At 37.3% G+C, this 21,839-nt stretch overlaps 1 long non-coding RNA gene across 2 annotated transcripts in view; it reads left to right on the forward strand.

The window, feature by feature from the left end:
• Nucleotides 1–21,839, forward strand: part of LOC145674532 (uncharacterized) — a 240,926-nt gene that overhangs the window by 122,669 nt on the left and 96,418 nt on the right. Inside the window, exon 4 of one of the 2 annotated variants that reach the window (XR_014128969.1) lies at nucleotides 13,045–13,190. The exons of the other annotated variant lie outside the window; for it this stretch is intronic. This is a non-coding gene — a long non-coding RNA (uncharacterized LOC145674532). Of the gene's footprint in view, nucleotides 1–13,044; nucleotides 13,191–21,839 lie in introns of those variants that run through there. 2 annotated transcript variants of the gene reach the window in all.

The raw sequence follows: 21,839 nt of genomic DNA on the forward strand, positions 1-21,839 counted from the left end.
ACAGTATGTATAAAAATAAAAATATGCCTATCAGAACAAAATTCAAAATAATATTTCATAAAAATATTTTCCGGTATTAGATTCTAATTATCCTCTTCTGACGTCGAGTGTCATATATGACACACAAAATTAGCATTATTTGTCCTGATAGAGTGACAACATGGCACGTACGATACGCGTCTTTTGCGTCTTTTTCGTCTTTTCCTTGTAGCCAGATAGAAGCTTGACAATTGAAGTACACTTTAGGTTGGTCCTAAAGAGCGTTTTTGGAGGGAAGAAAATATCACAGAAATCAGAAAATGACTCAATTACGTTAAGTATTCTACTTCTCTTTCTTTAACGCGTTATTTATTTATTTTTGTAATGCATGTTGATTTATCTTGTTAGAACCTTGGGGATAAATAAGCAGTTCACTATTTTGCTCTTCTATTGTGTCGAGGAAAAAAGAGACATTTTGTTTTATCATGTGTCGTATACGACACTACGAACCAACCGTTACAAAAATGATTATTCAAAATTAGAGATATTTCATGTTTTCAATCTCTTCACTTGGGTTTTACGAACATGTGACAGTGTTTTAGGTATTGGATATTGTTGTTGTATTGCATAGATGTATAAAGTGTATAATCCAATGTGTTCTCTATGACACATATGATTGTCACTACTCTGTGCAAGAAAAAAAATGTAATTTATCTTACTATTTAGATGTATGGCACGAAAGCATTACAAAATGCAAAATTATTTTGTTCTTCTAGTGATACTGAAGCGGTCAAATATAACTCTTCCGCTTATCTTCGCGACCCCTATGTTGAGAAACCCTAGCCTAGACGGTGCATACGTACTTCTTATCTCTGTACGTACGTTTCCCATATATTTTCTAGATGATTCTCGTGTAATTCTGTCTTTCAATTAACACAGATCGCAACTCTAGATTCTACAATAGTTGTTTATTTCCGCCCAGAACGTAAATAAAGATCGTGCACAAGAATGTGAGTACTCAGTGTTCGTACACAACCAGATGCTTATCAAAGTATATAACTATGATTTTCTTTATCCTGCACTTGCCAACAAAAAAGCACACATGATATCCGTTTATTTGAGATTGTATAGTTAGGTCCCGGCTAAGCAATAAATCTGTTCGTAGCTTGGTGCAGAAAATCTTGCGTGATACAAAATTCTGCTAAATTTTGCCTCTCCAGAGTTTTTTTTTTTTTAACTAAAGATGACTTTCTCTCTCTCTCTCTTAGGACACGAATACTCAGGGACAAGGTGCAAGTACAACAAAATATGCACAACTTATTTTAAATCCAAGAACTCAAAATGTGAAGGAACATTAAAAAAAAGGAACATTAAACATTACTCTGTGAATAACTTGAGCTCACTGTGCATACATGCGCTTGATTATTTGTTTATTTTGTTTTGTTTATTTTTTGAAAACAATTTTCACTTAACACGATAATGTATATCTGAAAAGACAATATCTGACGCTCGTGCTTCTTTTTTTTAAATATTAAAATACGGTAATTCATGTAGTTTAAAACATATTATAAACCCTAATATTAAACGTTAGTGCAATTTTCTTTTATTTCCGAAATATTTGCAATTAAAAATTGTAAATATTATTAAGTACTTCTATATAAATTCCTAAGTAATTATAAATCTAAACATAAAATATAGTATTATGTACAATCGATTTTTTTTTTTTTTAATTTCAAGAGTTACACTTTTTTGTTTGTTCTTTAATGTATTTATTGATTAGAGATTACCTTCAGTTTCCTTCACGAAAGTTGTTTGAAACTTAAATCTACAGTTCGACGTTGGATCAGTTCTAGATGTACAGGGTGTCCCAAAAGGTACTTTATAATTTCAATCATATAACTTTACTTGTAAGTAACTTAGAGAAACAAAGTTTTTCTGATGCACCAACTCAAAAAGATTTGTTTCCTAGTTCTTTGGTCAAGTTCTCCATGCGCGCCTCTGGTGGCACGTATAGTATCTAGTCGAAATTCCAACTTAGTCCAAACCCGATTTAACACGTCAACGTCTACTGTCTCAATAGATGCCGCTATTATTGCATTCAAATCAGCAATATCATGCATGGGCCTTGACATAACCTCGCAGAATGAAGTCAAGGGATCGAGGAGACCAGGGAATCTGGCCATCTCTTCCAATTTAATGTTGTGCAGAAGTCCTGTTAAGGATATTCTCCTTGGTAAAGCCTAGTGTGGAAGTGCACCATCTTGTTGAAACAGAACATGAGGATGCCGGTCATAAAATTGTGGTATCAGTAACAGTACAAGCATGTCCAAAGAGTTTGAAACATTCTTTTTTATTCGGCGTAAAACAGCGGCTCTAAAATGCGGTCAAATGACATGCAGTACCAAACATTAACTTCTTGACTATCACTCACCACCTTCTTTACAGCATGTGGATTCGCCGAGCCCCAGATGCGTACGTTATTTCTATTAACTTTCCCACACATGGAAAGTTCATTCATCTCAAAATGTAACGTTAATCAGAAATTATTCATCCTTATCTCACGTGAAATGAAGCCCTCAACAAATGCACCATGTTTTGATTTATAATCTGGTTTTACTTCCTGTAACAATTGAACTCTGTATGGGAACAGACAACGATGCTTTCGGAGTAATCTGTGCATTGTTGTACAAGTTATTTGCACTTCTTCTGATGCCTTATGAAATATTTCTGTGGTAAATGCTGGAAAACTTGTTGAATTCTCCCCATACCTTCGTCACTTTTCCTTGGCCTGCCTACCTGGTGTTTCAAATTCATACTGCTTGTTTCCATGAGGTTCTTGTGCCATTTTCTTATGGATAGCCGAGAGGGTGGTGGTTTCCTGTATCGCGTTCTGAAATTTCTCTGAACTTGGGTGTCTGATTTGTTTTTAATAAACCAAGCCACACACTGGGCCTTTTCCTATGTTGACTCCATTTTTCGATTCATTTATGGTGCTCCTACTACCCTGCAAAAATAAAGAAAAATACGTTTTTTTACATATGTTGTTTCTATCACCTTGAAAAACAAAACATTTGTTCATTACCTTACATAACAAACTTTACTTAGTTTCTCAAAGTTAACTCAAGTCGAGTTATATGACCTTGGAATTGTAAAGCATATTTCGGGACATACTGTAATACTATTGGTAATTAAACCTCGGTCTTCTGCTTCAGAGGAGAGTAATTAACCAACTATCCACGATTGTGGGTTATTTATGACAACCTATAGCAACGTTTGAGCTGAACCTATTATTTTATCTATTTTAATTTAATCAAGATAAACTACTGTAAGGGTTTTTAAAATTATTTTAACTCTAATCAAATGTGGAACTAAATATTATCTCTTTGACCTAGAAAAAGTTTATCAACTATGTCCCAAGTTAGCATGTTTAGTAAATAGCAGTAGTAGTAGGCAGGAAATGTAGGAGAACGCTTTCGTTTATGCGACAAAAATGTTACATTTTGGCTTAATACTTTACGACGGCCAAGTTCAATCCAGATAGGTCGTATCCGATGTTAAAACCGAACATTTCATACATGATCCATGCCCAAAAGAGATGATAAATTCCAATAAACAAAGCAAGCTTCTGCTACATTAAAACAAATCAAAACTGTCGAATTCAGATACATTACTTCAAAATGTAAGGACTAGTCCAGTGGCTAGGACACGAGCTTTTTTTGGTGAACGGTGCTCGTGTTCGATTACCAGTAGGAAAGTATTGAAATTTCAATGCAATACGTTGCTTGGATTACGCTTTAAAATTAATGTTCGTCTCACATGCAACCTTGGTGCTGAAATTGGACCAAAATATTTAAGAACTAGTGTTTCCTTTTATCCCTAACTCATGACTAGGTCCTCCCCTAGTAGCAGGGACAAGTTGCGAACAGCTTGCTGTAAGCTTGAATCGCAAGTCGACCAAGCTTGCATCCAGTTTGATTGGAAAATGTGCAAACATACCGCAAACTGGATTCCAGTAACGAGGTTACATGGGGACAGCCTTGCATTCAGCGTTCCATTTAAGCTTGACGCAAGCGTTTTACAAGTCAAGTCAATAGCCAATGAACGGCCAGTGATACTATGACGCTCTGCGAAGGGTCTAAAGCATCGCTTGCAAGTACAACAAAAGGCAGATTGTATGAAAGCATGTGTTTCAAGTGCAAGCGTAGAAAGCAAAAAGCCTAGAACGCGTTAATTGGCCGAAAGCTTTCTTGCCACTGGGGTCCGTAAAGTTAAATGGCGAGTTATATCGTAGTTAGGGTAAATTTAGATAATAATAATAATAATAATAATAATAATAATAATAATAATAATAATAATAATAATAATAATAATAATAATAATAATAATAATAATAGAAGCAGTCATTGACGAATCTTCTGACATTCGATTGGAATTGCATATTTGTGTTTGTGAGCCTATTCCACTACAACTTTCGTAAAATATATCCAATTTTGATAAAACATACTATGTTCCTTCTTTCCGCTTGCAGAAATAAGCCTGTTGTTCAGTTTGAATGCTGTCCTCTGGGATACATTCACCTTCCCAAGAATACTGATCATCTTGGCTACATTTTAAAATGTCAAATCTCGAAATCTAGAAATCCAAAAATAATGTAACGAGCACAGTTCCAAAGTTTGAATCTTTCTTTTACATTCCAATAATATTACTGTTTTGTAATGTGCATTATGCACTACATGAAATTCACTAAAATAATAAATCAATAAATATATAAATAAAAAATAATTAAAGATTGAGAAAACATATATGCTTTTCAACATTGGATTATATTTCAGCACTTGCATTGTAAAATTTTGATGAAAGCTTTGAAACAAGTTTCTTTACAAAGTACTTTGGAATGGCTGATGTTGTAGCAAGTGTCCAAATAACTAGCATATATGTTTCAGACATCGAGTCTAACAGAAAAGTAACGATCATTTACCCATTAACTACACTGAGAAAAATGTATGCGGTGTACGTATGTTGCATTTCTAAATCCTCTAGTTTTTGGACTTCACGTAAAGCAAACATAACTGATAACGTATATTTTATAATACTTTCTGTATAAGTTTTCCATCTGTACATACTTTCTGTATGAAACAATATAGGCGGTCAGGATCTCACATACAGATGTACGTATATTACATACAGCTGACGAACTTAACGTACATATATGTATGTAATATAAGGAAGACTGTTAGATATCAGACATCATGAAACGGCGTGATGTTACATTTATATAAGGGCAGTGCCTATGAAACATACGGATAATGTATGCTCTGTACTTATTCCTGTAGTAAGCGAGAGGGTTCTGTATATTTGTACAATATACCGCTGTCGGTAGATTGGATTTTTCTCAGTGTAGTGACAAAATTATAGCTACAAAGTTCAAGGAATAATCCAAGATTGCTAACTCCTACAAGCATAGAGGAAAATCATGAAGATACATTTTCAATGGAAGCACGTACATAAACGTAATGCACACACTGCAGAAGATCGGCCACTCCGTATAAATACGTGATTAACACACAAAGTGTTAGAAATGCAGTCTATCAAGTATAAATAAGATAAAAGGAAATAACATTCACGTCCCGTCACGCTAAGGAGGACGATACTATTTTCAAATATAAAACATATTAAAATATTCCAATATGACAAAAATTAATGTATATTTTGCTTACGGCATCGTAAATATATCCTAAGCTTGAGGCTAAATCTTAAAAAGAATGTAAGGGCGAATTTCCCCTCTTCCTTATCTCCATTATTGTGTTCCACGATAATTTTTGTTTTAAAATGTTCAATTTCAATATGTCCTACATTTTTTGTGGCTTCCCAGTTATCCCCTATACAGAGAATTTAAACTTGTAGAAAACAAGGTAATGGATTTAGTCTACTATTGGCGCGATTTCATTCAAAGTTTCACGATATTTTTTTTTTCTAAAATTCATTCGGTTTTGATATAATTCAATGCACATATTCTTTGGTGTTTTTCTCATAAGGCTCAGTAACTGGGGTTAAAATCGTAGGAGAGTGAGCATTAAATTCAGTCTCTCATGTGGAATTAGTCACGGGATAAAAATATGTTAAACAATAAAAAAATGAAATCTTTGTGAATGAATTTTAAGATTCCGCGATTGTGCCCGTTAAGCTAAGGGAGACGATGAATAAGGCAACTGAATGATGATAAAAGAATTGTTGGAATGAGATGTGGGAGGAAACGGAACAACCCAGATTAAACCACGGACACGATGTTGTCCATCAGAAACTTACTTGGCCGGGAATCGAATCAGGGACCTCATGCACGAGAGATAAGCTTTCTACCACTGAGCCACGGTACCATCTTGTTACACGCTAGTTTCCATTACAACTGTTCGATTTGGATGCAGTGTGGATACAATATTATGTATAATTACCACATGTAAAGTAATCCGCTGTACTTGGGATTAAAATCCATCAGGACTGAGCAGTGAATTTAACCCTTTGATGTGGTATGGAATATCCCTCCCACTCAGTTTTTTAAAAGTATTATTCATCTTTCATTAAAAAATCGTAGATTTACATGAAATGTAGGGTATTATTTTTGATGTTTCACAACCAACCTCAATATTTGGATTTAAATATAGTCCAGAACAAGAACGTGAATCTTTTCGCCCGTCATCTTTAAAAATATATATATCTTCTATGATAGCTTTGTTCGATTGTAACAGAATATGAAGTATGCGTTTATTAAGGTTTTCACGTAACTCCCACTCTTACAGCTGAATTCAATCAAATATTCGACCTAGGCGCACACCCAGAAGTTTTTTTTTTTAGACGGTTCCAAACTTTCGGGGAGCGAGCGTGCCATACTACAAGCCATGACGTCTACGCAGTATTGAACGGGTATTATTCTGCACCTGAAAAGACGATAAGTAATTTTAAAATACTTCCACTTATATTTACAGAAAAAAAATGGTAAAGCTAGATTTTTTTTATAAACGAAAGAGTCCAGATGAAGTGTAAGATCAAAATTTTCATGTCACATCAATCATATCCCTGCTAAACAAGTATAATTTTATTATGAAATGTTGAATTAGGAAGTTTTGGGAGGATTCTGTACCTGGTAGACACCGGTGGGTTCGCCCCTGATTAGAACTCGCTTAGCAGCCACTCTCTTCTGAAGTTTTAAATAAAAATCGTATGATAGCCTTCGTATAAAACATAGAATTTTGCTGAATATAGTCCTCTTTTCTGATAATATCCAATTAGTTCAATTACTTTCAATTAAAATGGTTCAGAAGTGACGAATCACGTACTACTCCATTATATGTAACATATCTTTATGTATTTATTTAAAACACTCAGGTTTCTTTAGACCATTCTGTGTGTTTCATTGGAGATCAGCTACACCTATAGTTTAATGTTGAAATTAGTAAGACAATGGTTAGCTTGTTTCAACAATGCGTAAAATTATTATTATTAGTATTATTATTAATGATAATAATAATAACTTTATAATAACTTTATGATATAATAATAACAACAATAATAATAATAACTTTATATAATAACTTTATGATAATAATAATAATAATAATAATAATAATAATAATAATAATAATAATAATAATAATAATAATAATAATAATGTATCCACTCAATCGAAAAGATGTAACAGCTTTTTCAGGCGAGTGATTATGATTGAGTTCTTTCCTGTGTCTTCCTCATTCACACCAGGTAAATGCCGGGATGGTACCTAACATAATTTTCCCAGGCCGCTTCTTTCCTTTCCCATTCATTTCTTCCTCTCGAATTCCCTGGTCAATGTGATCGCCAAGGAACGTTATCCTTCATATGTGTGTGACGGGCTACCATGGTCACAGTTGCCGAAAGCCCAGAAATCTAATTCCTAATCCAAATACTAATAAATAGTACTGCGGATTAGCTAACCTATTGTGCACTTTTTGATAAAAGCACCAAATTTGGCACAGAGGTAGACAGATATAATATGAACAAATTTGGATGTGGAGCCATCGGCCAACTGACCTCTGGAGGCCGTGGTGGCCATTTTCCAAAATAGCCGCCAGTGGACACCCGAAAGACGACAGAAATTAGATTAAGTTTGTTGGTGAATGTTTTAGTGAATGTTTACTGAATGTTTTGAATAAAAACATGCCGTCTTGTAAGATATATATATATATATATATATATATATATATATATATATATATATATATATATATATATAGGCTCAACATCTACAACAGTAATACTTAACTCTTTCATTCCCATTACATAACTACAGATACAACCGTAATTTTTGAAAAAATTATAAAAAAAATTCCCGGAGTGTCACTTGAGATACGATATTACTGGAGTGTAAATCTTGCTGCTTTTATCAGAAAGTACATAATATGTTGAAATATCCAGCTAAAGTGCCGGACTATTATATACAATCATTAATTTGGGCTAGCTTTGAAATCTCGAAAGATGCTGCTTTTTAATACTAATTTACATATTTACTCATTCTTCCTTCTCTGTTTCGAGAACAATGTCGAAGGTCTTCAAACTCGTGAAGCCTCGTGCTGAAGAAGCAGAAACAGTACAGTCCACCTCCGGCCGAACAGCAAGAACAGAGACAGACTGGTCATTATGTTTCATATGTTAAGAAGTGACATGTCGCTAACATGTCCATCCAGGAATACACGTAAAGACAAGGGGAGCAGCTACAGCATTCTCCCAGGATATGGTTCAACCCATTCAATGAAAAGGTTCAATGACCTTGAGCTTCTCCCCAGGGGCGCGATGTCCTGCTTGCATTTAATGAAGACTTCGGCGATGCCTTGGCAAAGGTTTGTGAACTGGATACAGATACTGGTGCTGTCCATCTGGCGCTCGCTGCCCAAATTGTGCGATGCCACATCTTCGGAGATGACAATGTGTTCAACGAATTTTCTCCAGAATGTCAACAGTATTCCGTACCATGCGTGTTGCTTGCCCTAGTCACTATGATTTTTGAAGGATCAAGTATCAAAGACCTTAGAGAAAGCACTACACAAGCGGCACTGCCTATCACCCAAATCCTCAAATTCAATTGTGTGAAGCACCGAAGAGCCGACATAGGCAGTACATCTCTACCAGTCCGGCACGCCACCACGCAGGAGATGCCTCTTCCCATTTATATTGGACTCATGCTATATGCACACACTAGTAAAAGGAAGCTAGTCGACAAGCTGTCACACATGGGAATTTCTATTTCTTACGACCGAGTCTTGTATCTCTCCACACAATTGGGGAACAGTAGTCTGCCCTCCCAAGATGAGAGGCAAAGTCTTCACCACAGACATAGTAGAGAATATCGACCATAATCCAAGTTCTACGACCTCAAAACAATCAACAGTCATGCACTTTCGCTGGTGTTACATCCTGCCTTCCATGGAGCCAGTGTTGACCGCTGCATCAGTATCCTCGGAGGGTCGAACGAAAGATATCTCAAATCAGTTGACCGTTTGACACAATACTATACAAACGTTCCATCCGTCAACAGCAACATCAAGAACACGCAGATACCGGTTACCAACGTGACATTCCTGAGAAGCAGCAGCGGCCTCAAGCAACATATTGAAACAGAGTATCTTTGGCTACAACACATCCAATTAGCCGTAAAAGAAAGTTTTCCATTACAAAACACTTCATGGGCTGCATACCACGCAAGTCTACAGTCCAGTAACACAAGTCGGGCTATCTGTCCCACCTCACTAATCCCACTCTTCCTGGAGAGTGCCCATACCGTCGCTATGATCAAGCACTCCGTGGATGTCGTCAGGAACGCAATGGAACATCTTAACCCTGGCCAGATTCCAATGCTCACATTCGACCAACCGCTTTTTGCACTGGCAAAGCAATTCCAATAGAAGTGGCCACAGGTGTATGGTGAAGAGAAGTACGTCATCCTCTTCGGAGGTCTTCATATCGAGATGGCGCGCTGAAGACCATTGGTGACTTGTTGCGAGGGAGCGGATAGGTGCAAGCACTGGTTGAGGCAGAGATCACCAGTGCCGGGTATGCGGATTCCTTCCTGCGGGCATCACATGCCACTCGAACCAGGAGAGCGCATCAAGTAACAGCAGCAGCCCTCTTCACCCTGCCGCAGAAGGCATACAACCACTACATTGATCAGCTGCGTGACGCCAGCACCAAGTAACTTGAGTTCGCAGTGGTGCTGCAAAAGGCGGAGACTTGCCCCCAGTTCCACTACTGGGCAACTGTACTGGAATTGGAACTGACGATCTTAGTGTACGTGCGCTCTCTGCGCCAAGCATAGTTAGCTATGTACGTCGATGGCCTCAAAAAACTAGCAGTGTGGTTCCATGCCTTGGATCACACCAACTACGCGCACTGGATTCCTGTGTATCTGCGAGACGTGGTGGAACTGCCTACTAAACACCCTGAAATCGCCGATGATTTCTTCGCAGGGGATTCCACAGTCCACAAAACGAGTAGACCGTTCTCCGCCATCCCTATCGATCAGGCCCACGAACAGAACATTGCAGCCATAAAAGGAGACGAAGGTGTAGTAGGTCTGACTGACAATCCCAGCGCAATGCGACTGTGGATGGTGGCAGGACCAGAGGTTGCCAGGCTCATCGAAGAGTTCCAGGACTCTAACCATGAATGATCAAAAGACACAAAGCATCATGACCACACATCGAGTGTGTAAACTGCTTTCCAAAAAGATGTACAGTCAGTGATCAAAGTGATGGAAGACTTTGGGAATCCATTTGAAGAGGATAGTCAAGATCTGTTGGTACTTGACACCAAGGAGATCGCGCCATGTCGAGCTGTAGACGACCTCCCTTGTGCATATAAAGTGGGACAGGTGCAGTTTGACAAATTTGTCAGAGAACACATGGTGGAGAGAACGAAACCCATACATTATCCTATCAAAAGAAACAATATCAAAATATTTGGTCAGCCTACAACAAAACCTCAAGCAAAGGGCAAGCAGCAAATGAAATCCTTCAGAAAAAACGTGAACCTCTTCTCTTGTCTTATATCGGATGCCATAACCGGGATGGAAATCTAGACGAATTCTTCAAACATGAAAACCAAGCTTTCCCTCCTGCACTATCGGACGGCGGTGGCATCCGGTTTGGTGTAAAGAGTGATCTTCTCAGTTGTCTAGAAGACTTCAGTCAGCCTAGGTCTGAGGTTCCTCCAACTAGCTGCATTGTCCTAGCTGGAGCAGTCATCATCCAGTTGCTGAAGCCTGCTACGGCAAAAACCTTTAAAGAATATTCCCAACAAGTTTTTGTGCCTCACATACTTTCAAAATTTCATCAAGCCACGCGACTGGACCTGGTGTGGGACCGCTACATAAGAAACTCGATGAAAGGTGCAGCAAGAGCCAAACGGCGAAAAGGGGTGAGAAAACGAGTGGTGAGTAACTCAACTATACCCGGGAACAGGGCAAACTTCCTCAGAGTCGACGAAAACAAGACAGAGCTGTTCATTTTCCTCTCTGACATCCTCTACGACTCATTCCAGCTTGAAGATAAGGAGTTGCTCATCACTAAAGGAGATGATGTCTTGAGAAAGCCAGCGCTTTTGGATACTTCAGCAATGGCACCTTGCAACCACGAGGAGGCCGATACCCGTCTTATGTTGCATGCCGCCCACGCTGCTCACAATGGTCACAAGAAGTTCCTCATCTGCACAGTAGACACTGATATTATTGTCCTGGCGGTGGCTCTGGCACGCACCTTGAATGAGGAAACTGAAGTGTGGGTATCCTTCGGCTCGGGGAAGACGTTCCGCTGTCTGGCAGCCCATGAAATTGCTCAGGCTCTGGGTCTTGAAAAAGCTCAGGCACTATCGATGTTTCATGCTTTGACGGGCTGCGGCACGGTCTCCTGCTTCGCCGGACGTGGAAAGAGGACAGCATGGGCAGTGTGGACAGTGCTACCTGAGCTCACGCAGACGCTTACTCTTCTGTCCACTGCACCAGATTGTATTAATGAAGACGCCATGCACATAATTGAAAGGTTTATCATACTGCTTTATGACAGAACAAGCACAGAAACGGACATTGACAACATTGACAAGGCACATCGCAAACTGTTTGCAAAGAAAAGCAACGTCTAGCTGATCCCACCGACAAGAGCAGCACGTCCGAAGAGCAGTATATCAGGGCGGACATATCTGGGGTCAGGCCATGGTTTCTGCACCAACACTGCCATCACCAACCGACTGGGGTTGATTCAAGATCAGCGGCGTGATGAACCTCTATGGACAACGCTACCCGAAGCATCCAAGATCTGCTGGGGAGCTCGTCTCTTGCAAATGCAAAGACTGCATGAAAAAAGGCAAGTGCAAGAAGGCCAGTCTGGAATACACACCACTGTGTGCTTGCGACGGGTAATGCTCTGAAATGTAAAATTATGAACTAAACATATATAACTTACAAATTATCTTCAAAGCATCTATTAAAACCTTCAGCAACAAACTTTATTTAACCTCTGTTGCCTTTCGGATGTCCAATGGCGGCCATTTTGGAAAATGGCTACCACGGCCGCCAGGGGTCAGTTGGCCGATGGCTCCACATCCAAATTTGTTCATCTTACATCTGTATAGCTCTGTGCCAAATTTGGTGCTTTTATCAAAAAGTGCACAATATGTTGAAATATCCTAGCTAAACTGCCGCACTAAAAGTACTTGTCGAAATGTATACATCGAAATGCACATAGGAATTGATTTTGAATTTGATAAGATATGATTGCAACTTTATTTATTGTTTCATAAATGCTTGAGAGAACCAAATTTAATGACGTCAATAGTATAATTTATATTTATTGGTTGCTTTGAAGTTTAGTATCTATTTCAGCACCGGTACTATATGAGACATGGATCCACAGCTTAAAGTAGGATCGGAAAACTTAAACTCATACCAGGAACCGAGCCCCGGCCTTCAGCTTTGAACGCATGTAAAATTTGGAACGTAATGTAATGAAATCACCTCTTTTAGTTTAATATGCTACTTATTCCTTTTAGGCTAACGGATACGATGACTAAGTGAAGTGAATGATGATGGAGAATTGGAGAAATGAGATTTTGTGAGGAAAGGGGATTGCCTGAGAAAACTCATGGACACAATGTTGTCCACCACAAACTCAGTTGGCCGGAGATCGAACCAGGGACCCCACACACCAGAAGTAAGTGATATACCACTGAGCAACCCTGCCCCTCGCGTAACGTATGCATGTGTCTGTGTAAGTGTTCCATTTGTATGTGTTGTTACAGATTATTACAAAAAAAAAAAAAAAGAATAGTGTGATGAGCTGTTATCTTTACGTTAATATATTAATATAAAGGATAAAAGGTATTGCCCATAAGAGGGGGGGGGTGAAAAATGCCCTTACACAGATTGCTGTGATATTAATACCAAAGGCACCTCATATCAATGATAACTTCAAACATCTCCAAATTCAATTTCAAATTCCTTTTGAATTTCGAAGTTATTCTTGAAAATTCAAAAATCAAAAATTGTTTATATCTCGGAAAATATTTGAGTTACGAGAATGAAACAATATATGAATATACTTTGCTTAAAGGGCCTTACAGGAAACATGAAATAATATATTTCGCCCTACAAATTTCTAGCGACAAACGGGTCGAAAATATTCAAATTCAAATCTTTTTGCTTTATGTTTCAGTGGCCAACTTCTGTTTTCCACCATAGAAGCAACAGTAACCCATCTATAATATACTTTCAACATGGTTTGATTCATGTGGTGCAACTTTGTGTAAAAATTGGAGAACGCAAGTCGGGACGCCGATTTTGCCTGTATGGTAGGCAACACACATTGCGTCCCAAATGTTTTGGCCGATACAAATACAGCCGGAAGTCAAAGATGGTATCTTTTGAGTTACTGACTCTTCATGAATGGCCCGGCATGGCAATATATCTCTCAAAATCTTATGTCTTGGGTGTTGTTCACATGCCACTGCAATCGTTTATTACCTTTCAGGTGCTTCACACCTAGCTAAAATTTTTCGACCTGCAGGGATCTTAAGCAAACTGTGTGCTTTCCGCTCCAGTAATAAACGCGTATAGTGATTGAAGATTCCAATTACAGTGTCCCTCACTTTCCTGTAAGTTTTCTTATTCAAAAAAAAAAAAAAAATCAATAACAGTATTTTGCATATTTTTGTATTATCATCATCTTGTTCATTATAGCATGTTGTATATTATATTCGGGTATATATTACATATAGGGATAATCAAACAGCTGTTTTCTGTAAGTCACGATTGTAAGATATTGGTATCCTACTAAGCAGGGGCGGATCCAGGGGAGATCGGGGCGATTGCCCCCCAGAAGTAGAAACTTTATTGTTTTTATATATAAATAAAATCCATCCCAGAGTTTGGAGCCATTAAAAGTAGCATTATGACAACCCACCGCCCCCCTAGAAGTCGGTCCTCGATCCGCCCCTTCTACTAAGACAGACTGGAAATCAGTGGCACAAGCTGTTATGGGGTTTCTGGAAGAGGTACGATTATGTAAGTTATGTTGCCATGTAGAACCATTCATGAAGAGCCAGAAACTCAAAATCGACCATCTTTGACTTTTGACAGTACTTATTTCAGACAAAACATTTATAGCGTAATGTGGGTTGCCTATCATGCGGGCAAAACACAGTGTCCCGACTTTGATTTTCCTCATTTTACACGAAATTGCACCACAGGTATCAAACTATGGAAAAAATATTATATCGGGTTAGTGCTGCTTCTATGGTGGAAAATAGAAAGTGGTGAATCAAACATAAAGAAAAAAGGATTTGAATTCGCACATTTTTCCACGCGTTTGTTGCTAGAAATTCGAAATGCAAAATACATTGTTTGTTTCCTGATAGAATCTTTGAGTAAGGAATATTCATGTTTTTTTTTTTTTTTTTCACTCGTATCTCAAGTCGTTTCCGATATATGAAACATTTTTGATTTTCGAACTTTCAGCTATAACTTCGAAATTCAAAGGAATTTGAAGTTGATTTTCTGGTCGAAATTATCTTTGAGCATGAGGCATCTTTGGTGTAAATATCACAGTAATCTGCGTAAGGGCACATTCCACTCCCTTATTCGACCATACAATACCTTTCAGAAGCTCGTTAATTGTATTTTTTTTAATTTGAAACCTAACGAAACCTTACTGTATTTTTATGTGTATAAGAAAATATGATTGAATGTTTTATGGTAGGCAACTTAAGTATCATAAAAAATTGCCAACTTAACCTAATACTGAGGGCAAAACTATTCTTTATTCAGAAAAGTCTAAAGTAATTTTGGTGGAAAAATAAGCATGTACCCTAGTGCTATATGTAGCACTATATCAGTAGCACAGTAGTAGTTTTCCTTTTATTTCCCAATTCTTTTTACTGTAGCCATTTCGGTTGTATTTGTCTTTACACTAATCAACAACAGTAGATATTTAATATATATTATTTATACAAATCATATAATTTTGAGATATACTTTTATTGCTCTCCTAAAAACAAGAATCCTAATCCTAATCCTACACTGTAAAAGATCGTTGTGTTATTTCAATCACATGCCTATGTGTTAACGTGATTGTGTTAAAATGTAACACAAACAGGTGATTAGAACAACTCACTCTCCATTTGGAGTTGTGTGTCAAATGACGGTAGTTGAAATGACACACAGTCTGTGTGTTAAATTAACACAAGTGTAAAATCTTCGGTGTTGTTTTCTGCGTGATTGCCAAATATATTGGACATTTAATTATAGAGGCTTATGAATTGAAGCTACAGATAAACACTGTAGAAGAAATACTTAAACAAATCCAGGTATACTTAAACAATTCCAGGACATTTTCCACAAAGTGCTAGCTAAGGAAGCTTTGTTTGCTGGTCGAAATATTTCCTCATCTTCAAACAAACTTAAAGGAACCGAACACAGCTCGTATTCCATGACATCTTCCAAGTTCATGCCTGCTTTCATGGCAACTACTGCTAGCCTCTGGAATAGCTGATTGTGCTCGATGCTGAAAGATCCTTTATCAGTGTGTATCATGTTTTTGTAAGATATTGTAATAACCTAGTCTTTTTTCACAAATGTGAAAATATCTGAAAAATTTCCACTCACTTTTAGAAGAATCCTCTGGCCTACGTTTTTAGCCTCGCTAACGTTGACACAATCAGGAGCGGTTACTCCGTTTGTTATATTAACTCTTTTTCTGTGTGAAATGGTTGGCATGATGACAACAAATCAATAACTTTCATTTGTATCACATGCATCTCTTTTCATACGGCTCTGAGACATATGTTTACGTTGCTCTCTTGTACTGTACGATAATCCCGTGAGATCCTGCATTGAGGAATTTACTTGAGAGCATGCATGCATTGATAGTACCCATACAACTCGTTGATTTTCCGTCATTCCACGCCCATGGGTTAAAACTCCTACGCTTTCAAAGTTCTCATAAGTGTCTGTTCAATTACCAAATCACCTGCAAGTCCTGCTCAACATCGGTCACACCTTCGTACAACAAAATGGAACTCAGATGCCACATCAGGATGGTCATTTTCGAGCTGTTTCATTTGCTGCAAATAAATATAAGTGGACTTGGTGTAATGATTATGTCCAGAAGCTGCAAGATACGGCATCATTCTTGATATACATTTCAAATGCAAGCTCCAGTCGCCTGTACGTTCTGCTAATAAGAAACTTCTTAAAATGGAAACCATTTCAATATACTGAGCCCAAAGTTGAGCAGTTTTCCTATTCAGAGATCGCTTCCATTTTTCTACAGAGCCTATTATATTATGAAGGGAAGATGATGAAGTAAAATGTTCACTTGATTTAGTTTCATTCAGAATGTCCTCATAAACTTCTTTTATTTCTTCAAAGTCAACTATTTTCTCTTTAATTTTGTCTTCGTCAATGCCAACTCCATATGTCTCAAACAAAGCCAACACATTGAGAGCTAAGTCTACTATATTGTGAGCACGAATAGGCCTAGAGATTGCTTTACCACTCAAAATATGCCTTACAGTTTTTTTTCAGGATAAATAACTTGCAAAACTTCTGACAAACCAGACCCCTCCATAATATGGCCTATGCATCCAAGGAAGCTCATTCTTAGATGGAACCAAAGATTTTAAAGGACTGTCTGCGGATTCGCTGTTTATGATAATTCGACTCTTCCAGTACAATGGTTGATCAAATGTTACGATGGCTTTCTTGTTGAATTTGGAAGCTTGTGGACTAATAAAGAGCAATGTTGAATAAATGCATGATAAATCACTATGGTTATGGTCAATCATAGGAAGGGAGATGACGTCGGCTTTTCCTGGGTGCTCCTTTCCAGTATAAATGGCTTGCATAGTACCTGACCATGTCGGACGAGGATCATGAAAAAAACAGGATATATACCACAACATGTCTGTCTGTGTGATTTCATCTTTAAGCACCTCCGCATTCAATTCATTATAATAAATCTTTCTGTGTTGAGTCGTCTGGAAGTAATGAAATGGAATTATAGCAACATTCTTAACGTCCTCCATAGAAACATTTTTTTATTGCAATTTCCAAGCATCTTTGTGATGATTTTGGTGTTACTGTTGCAATAATCCCCATTCCGTGGAAGGTTCCTTTTCCACCTATTGTGCATATATCTTGATCAATATTGTCCGCAGCAAAGTGAAGAAAACTATTAGGGAGAACTTCACTTAAATCTCGTCCAGTTAACTCTGCAGCACATTTTTTCAAATTTTGTTACTTCATGATAAGAAGAAGAAAACCCAAGGCTATGTAAAGTATCAATAAGAAACCGAGAGCATAGTGCACTTGAATTCCCAGAGCCAATGTGATTGGCGCAATTATTGCTCGTGGTCTACATGCTTGCATCAATGCCTGACCAAGAGAAGCAGCTACAAGTTGTAAATTTTAATCACAAATGATAGAAGTAAGAAGTAATCTTAAGGATGGAGAGAGAAAATCAAGAGCAGATTCAACTGACAAATTGTTTAAATCGGGATACGTAACTCATGGCGTATTCTTTTCTTTAATTTCATTTCTGATTATTTTTGCAACTGTATGCACCATCCTTTCTTTCTCTTTCTCAATATTATCTTCTCTCGGGTGCTGGTAAAATTCTTGAAAAATTGTTTTTGCAGTATCTCTAAAAGTTATAACGTTTCATTTCCAGATATGTTTCCTATGATTATGTTTTCGCCTTATTTATCAAATAAGAACTTTCTTATATGCTTTAGCGTGTATGGTTCTAATCCAGTTCCGTGCATGAAATCGTGCATCTTCAGAGAAAAATCTTTCAGTGTTTTTTGATCATCCTCTTGTTTTTCAAACAGCTCACAGATTCGATGAAATGCTTCCATTCTCACACTATCTGGAGGCCTAGCTGCTAATTTTTGTCTCTTGGTTCCTTAATTTACACTAAAAGTTAAAGAATATTGCTTTGGATTTTTTTTGGATGGTGGATTTTCTATATAATATTTTCTATGATGTTCTGCATGATTTCAAGTTGAAATTATTTATATTCCAATTAAATTAGTCATAATTACAAGCTGAACAGCTACTGTCGAAATTCACAAAAACAAATGACAAACTTTTTAGCGAAAATTTCTATGTCTGAGTATGTCAAGTAAATCTACCACTCTTTTTATATGTTTGAGAAAATTATGTTTCAAATAACGTTCAATAGTTTTGAACCTCTCGTAGCCATAACCACAGTGTTGCCAGCCCTGATTACTGAAAAATTTGTTTCCGAATGTCAATTTTTTCCATTTTCGTCGTCGTTTTCTTCCACATTTAATGGAACAGATACATTTGTTATACACAATCTAAGTGTATAGATCATGCTCTTTCAAATGAGGTATATCACGTTACGATCCAACAATTAAAAGCTGAGAAATAAAATATTTTAAAAATCCCTCTCCGCCAGTAGCTTACTCCCAAAAATCCAAGATGGCGGATTTTCCCAAACATTTGGATGGCGGATTTTGGATGCGTTATCTTCTACGTCGTTCTCCATAATTTTGCACTAAAATCATCTATGTTGCAATTAATTACGAATCAGCCAAAAATTTGGTCTTCGTTTATTTTACTAAAGAGGATGGTGAACATTTTGGTACCAAATAGTAACTGGTGGCCACTGTCCAAATGACCACTGGTTTGACCAGTGGTCACTAGTTAATATTGGTATCAAAATGTTTAGGATTCTCGTAGGTTTTGATTGACACTCTTATCATCTCTCTATGACTTACCATTCCCAAGATATTAGCCAAAAACTAGTTCCGATTTACGGAGATTTAAGGAGCCGTATCTCGGGAACCTTAACTCATAGAGAGATCATATTGGTGTTCATCAATACCTAACAGGATGGTGAACATTTTCATGTCAAATAGTAACCGATGGCAGCTGGTCAACTGGGCACCGTTTCTCACATATCGGCTAAAATATTTCGAATTTCGGAAGATTTAATGAGCCATGTCTGGGGAACCGTAAGTCATAGAGAGATGATATTTTGGAAGAAGGAAAAGAAGGTGCGGATCAAAGGATTTAGTTTTACATGTAGGAATAATGACAGTTATCCTTCCCGCTCCATTTCTCCATTTCTTTTAGTCCGTTCTGGCAATGATCTTCGAGCATTCTCAAATGGTTTAATATGTTATTCTCTCCATACGCAGTAGCGTGATTATTCAATATCTCATAATGTATGTAATCATCCTTTCTCTTTGTTTCGAAATAGTTTTTTTTTTATTGTTTACTCCTTATCTTTGCAACTATTCCTGTTGCATATTCACCATTTGAAACCTTACTCATGCATCTAGTTTTTTTTTTATTTTTTTTTCACTACTTATGAGCACTTGCATTGTCCGTTCCTCTTTTTGGATCAAAAGATCTAATATATTTCAACCAAAATTTTTCTTATAGGCCTTATATCTCGAGAACTACATACATTGTAGCCAAATTAAAACTATCATTTAACTCAGTATGATTTTCTTATTCCGTAAAAAATACGAAAACTAGATTAGGCATCGTTCAAAAATTTTGTGGCCCTTGATCCACAAAATTCAATATATTTCATTGAATCAAACATTTTCTTGTACACCCCATATTTTCAGAACTACATATAGTGTAGTCAAACCAAAACTAACAATTTACTCAATATGATGTGCTTATTCCGCAAAAAATAGGAAAACTTGATTTAGGGGACGTTCCAGCGGCGGCTGGTACTATATGTTGAATGGTTGTGCAACCGGATATTTTTTTAATACTAAAGTTATTTTTAAGTATTAAAGCAGTGTATCAGTGAAAACTAAAAATTTGCTCTTGAACGCAAAACAGTACTGATACATTTCTAAATAAATAAAAAAAAAGTCAATTAAAAAACGGAAAGGAAGAGAGGGATTTACATTTCCAGTTGCAGCGACCGTTGCCACTGGAAGCAGTAACATTGAGCGTATGGCTACGAGGTCCTATCTCTTAACATGATGAAGTGGATTTATTCTTGCATCGCTCCTATCTTCCCGCATAGTTCTCTTCCAATTGCACCTCACTCTGTCTGTAGTAGTTACGAATTCCTCCGCTTGGCAGCGCTTGACTCAATTGATAGGATGACTAGCGAGGAAGGTCCATAAAGCATGAGAGTTGAATTTTGATGAAAATTTGTGACAAGATTCAGTTCGAGTTGCTAAATAACGTAGTAATAGTCACTCCATGCGCAGATGCTTCGTTGAGCAACGCCATCTTGAAATCCAATAGACAATGTCCAAGAATACCCTTTTGGCAAAAAAAAAAAAAAAATGAAAAAAAGCTTTTGATAGATCTGACTTCAGTATTGTAAACCAAGGTAGAGCATCTATATGTGGGAGTACTTCCAGTGCATGATCGCCATCTTTTAAGGCGCCATATTGAATCGCGGTCAAATATGATAAATGGCAAAGGGGTCATGTGAGGTATCAAATAGCATTGGAATTTACACCTGAATCCATTTCCGCAGCCAAAGTTTACATATCTGTTTTCACTTCAGAGTTAAGAGCTCTCTTACCCACAGGAACATATAAAAACTGTGTAAGTTAGACTTGTGTTATGAAACACGGTCGTGCGAGCACTTGCAGGGTTTTAACTAATGCAGTACAATATTCACTATACCAATCAGTTCTTGAGACTAGTAAGAGAAATCGTTAATTAAATTTAAATGCCTGTAGTGAAAAATGGAATAGCAGCATGCTAGAAGTTATACCTATTTCAAGGTGCGACGGAATAGACTGTTCGTCGATGAAACACATTCCTAATTGTACTGGCGTGCAGAGAATACCAAAGGGATTGTTTGGATATATATTAGAAAAATGATATAAACTGGTGAATATTAGTTGAACGACCAAAATAGTTCGGATTCCACTATAATCAGTAGGTCCACGTCTCGTTTAGCGTAGGAGGCATAAGTTTGGGACGTTGGAGTGAATCAAACCAAAAAAATCTATTTTAGGCAATTTTACGTGGTTCTTCATAGTGTGTTAAGTTTTCTTCTCCAATCTTGAAACCTTGGGCAAAGACCATCATTGTTGCAGAATATTGCGTTCTTTTCCAATACTCATACTTGACAACCTATAATTTACCGTCCATATTACGAAGTTAAAATACTTTAATTTATTTATTGCCAGTTTGTTTAAATACAATCGAATTATTGCTGACGCATTGAACAGTTAAGGGGATTTAAATTATCAGTTCACAGCTCATTCTTAGAAGAAGATACACTTGGAAACTTAGAATTCACTTTTCTTGTGTCTGTATTAATGACAAGAGA

The sequence above is a fragment of the Thermobia domestica genome, chromosome 17 (assembly GCF_964235325.1).
Source record: "Thermobia domestica chromosome 17, izTheDome1.hap1.1, whole genome shotgun sequence".
In the NCBI taxonomy this organism is placed as follows: domain Eukaryota; kingdom Metazoa; phylum Arthropoda; class Insecta; order Zygentoma; family Lepismatidae; genus Thermobia; species Thermobia domestica.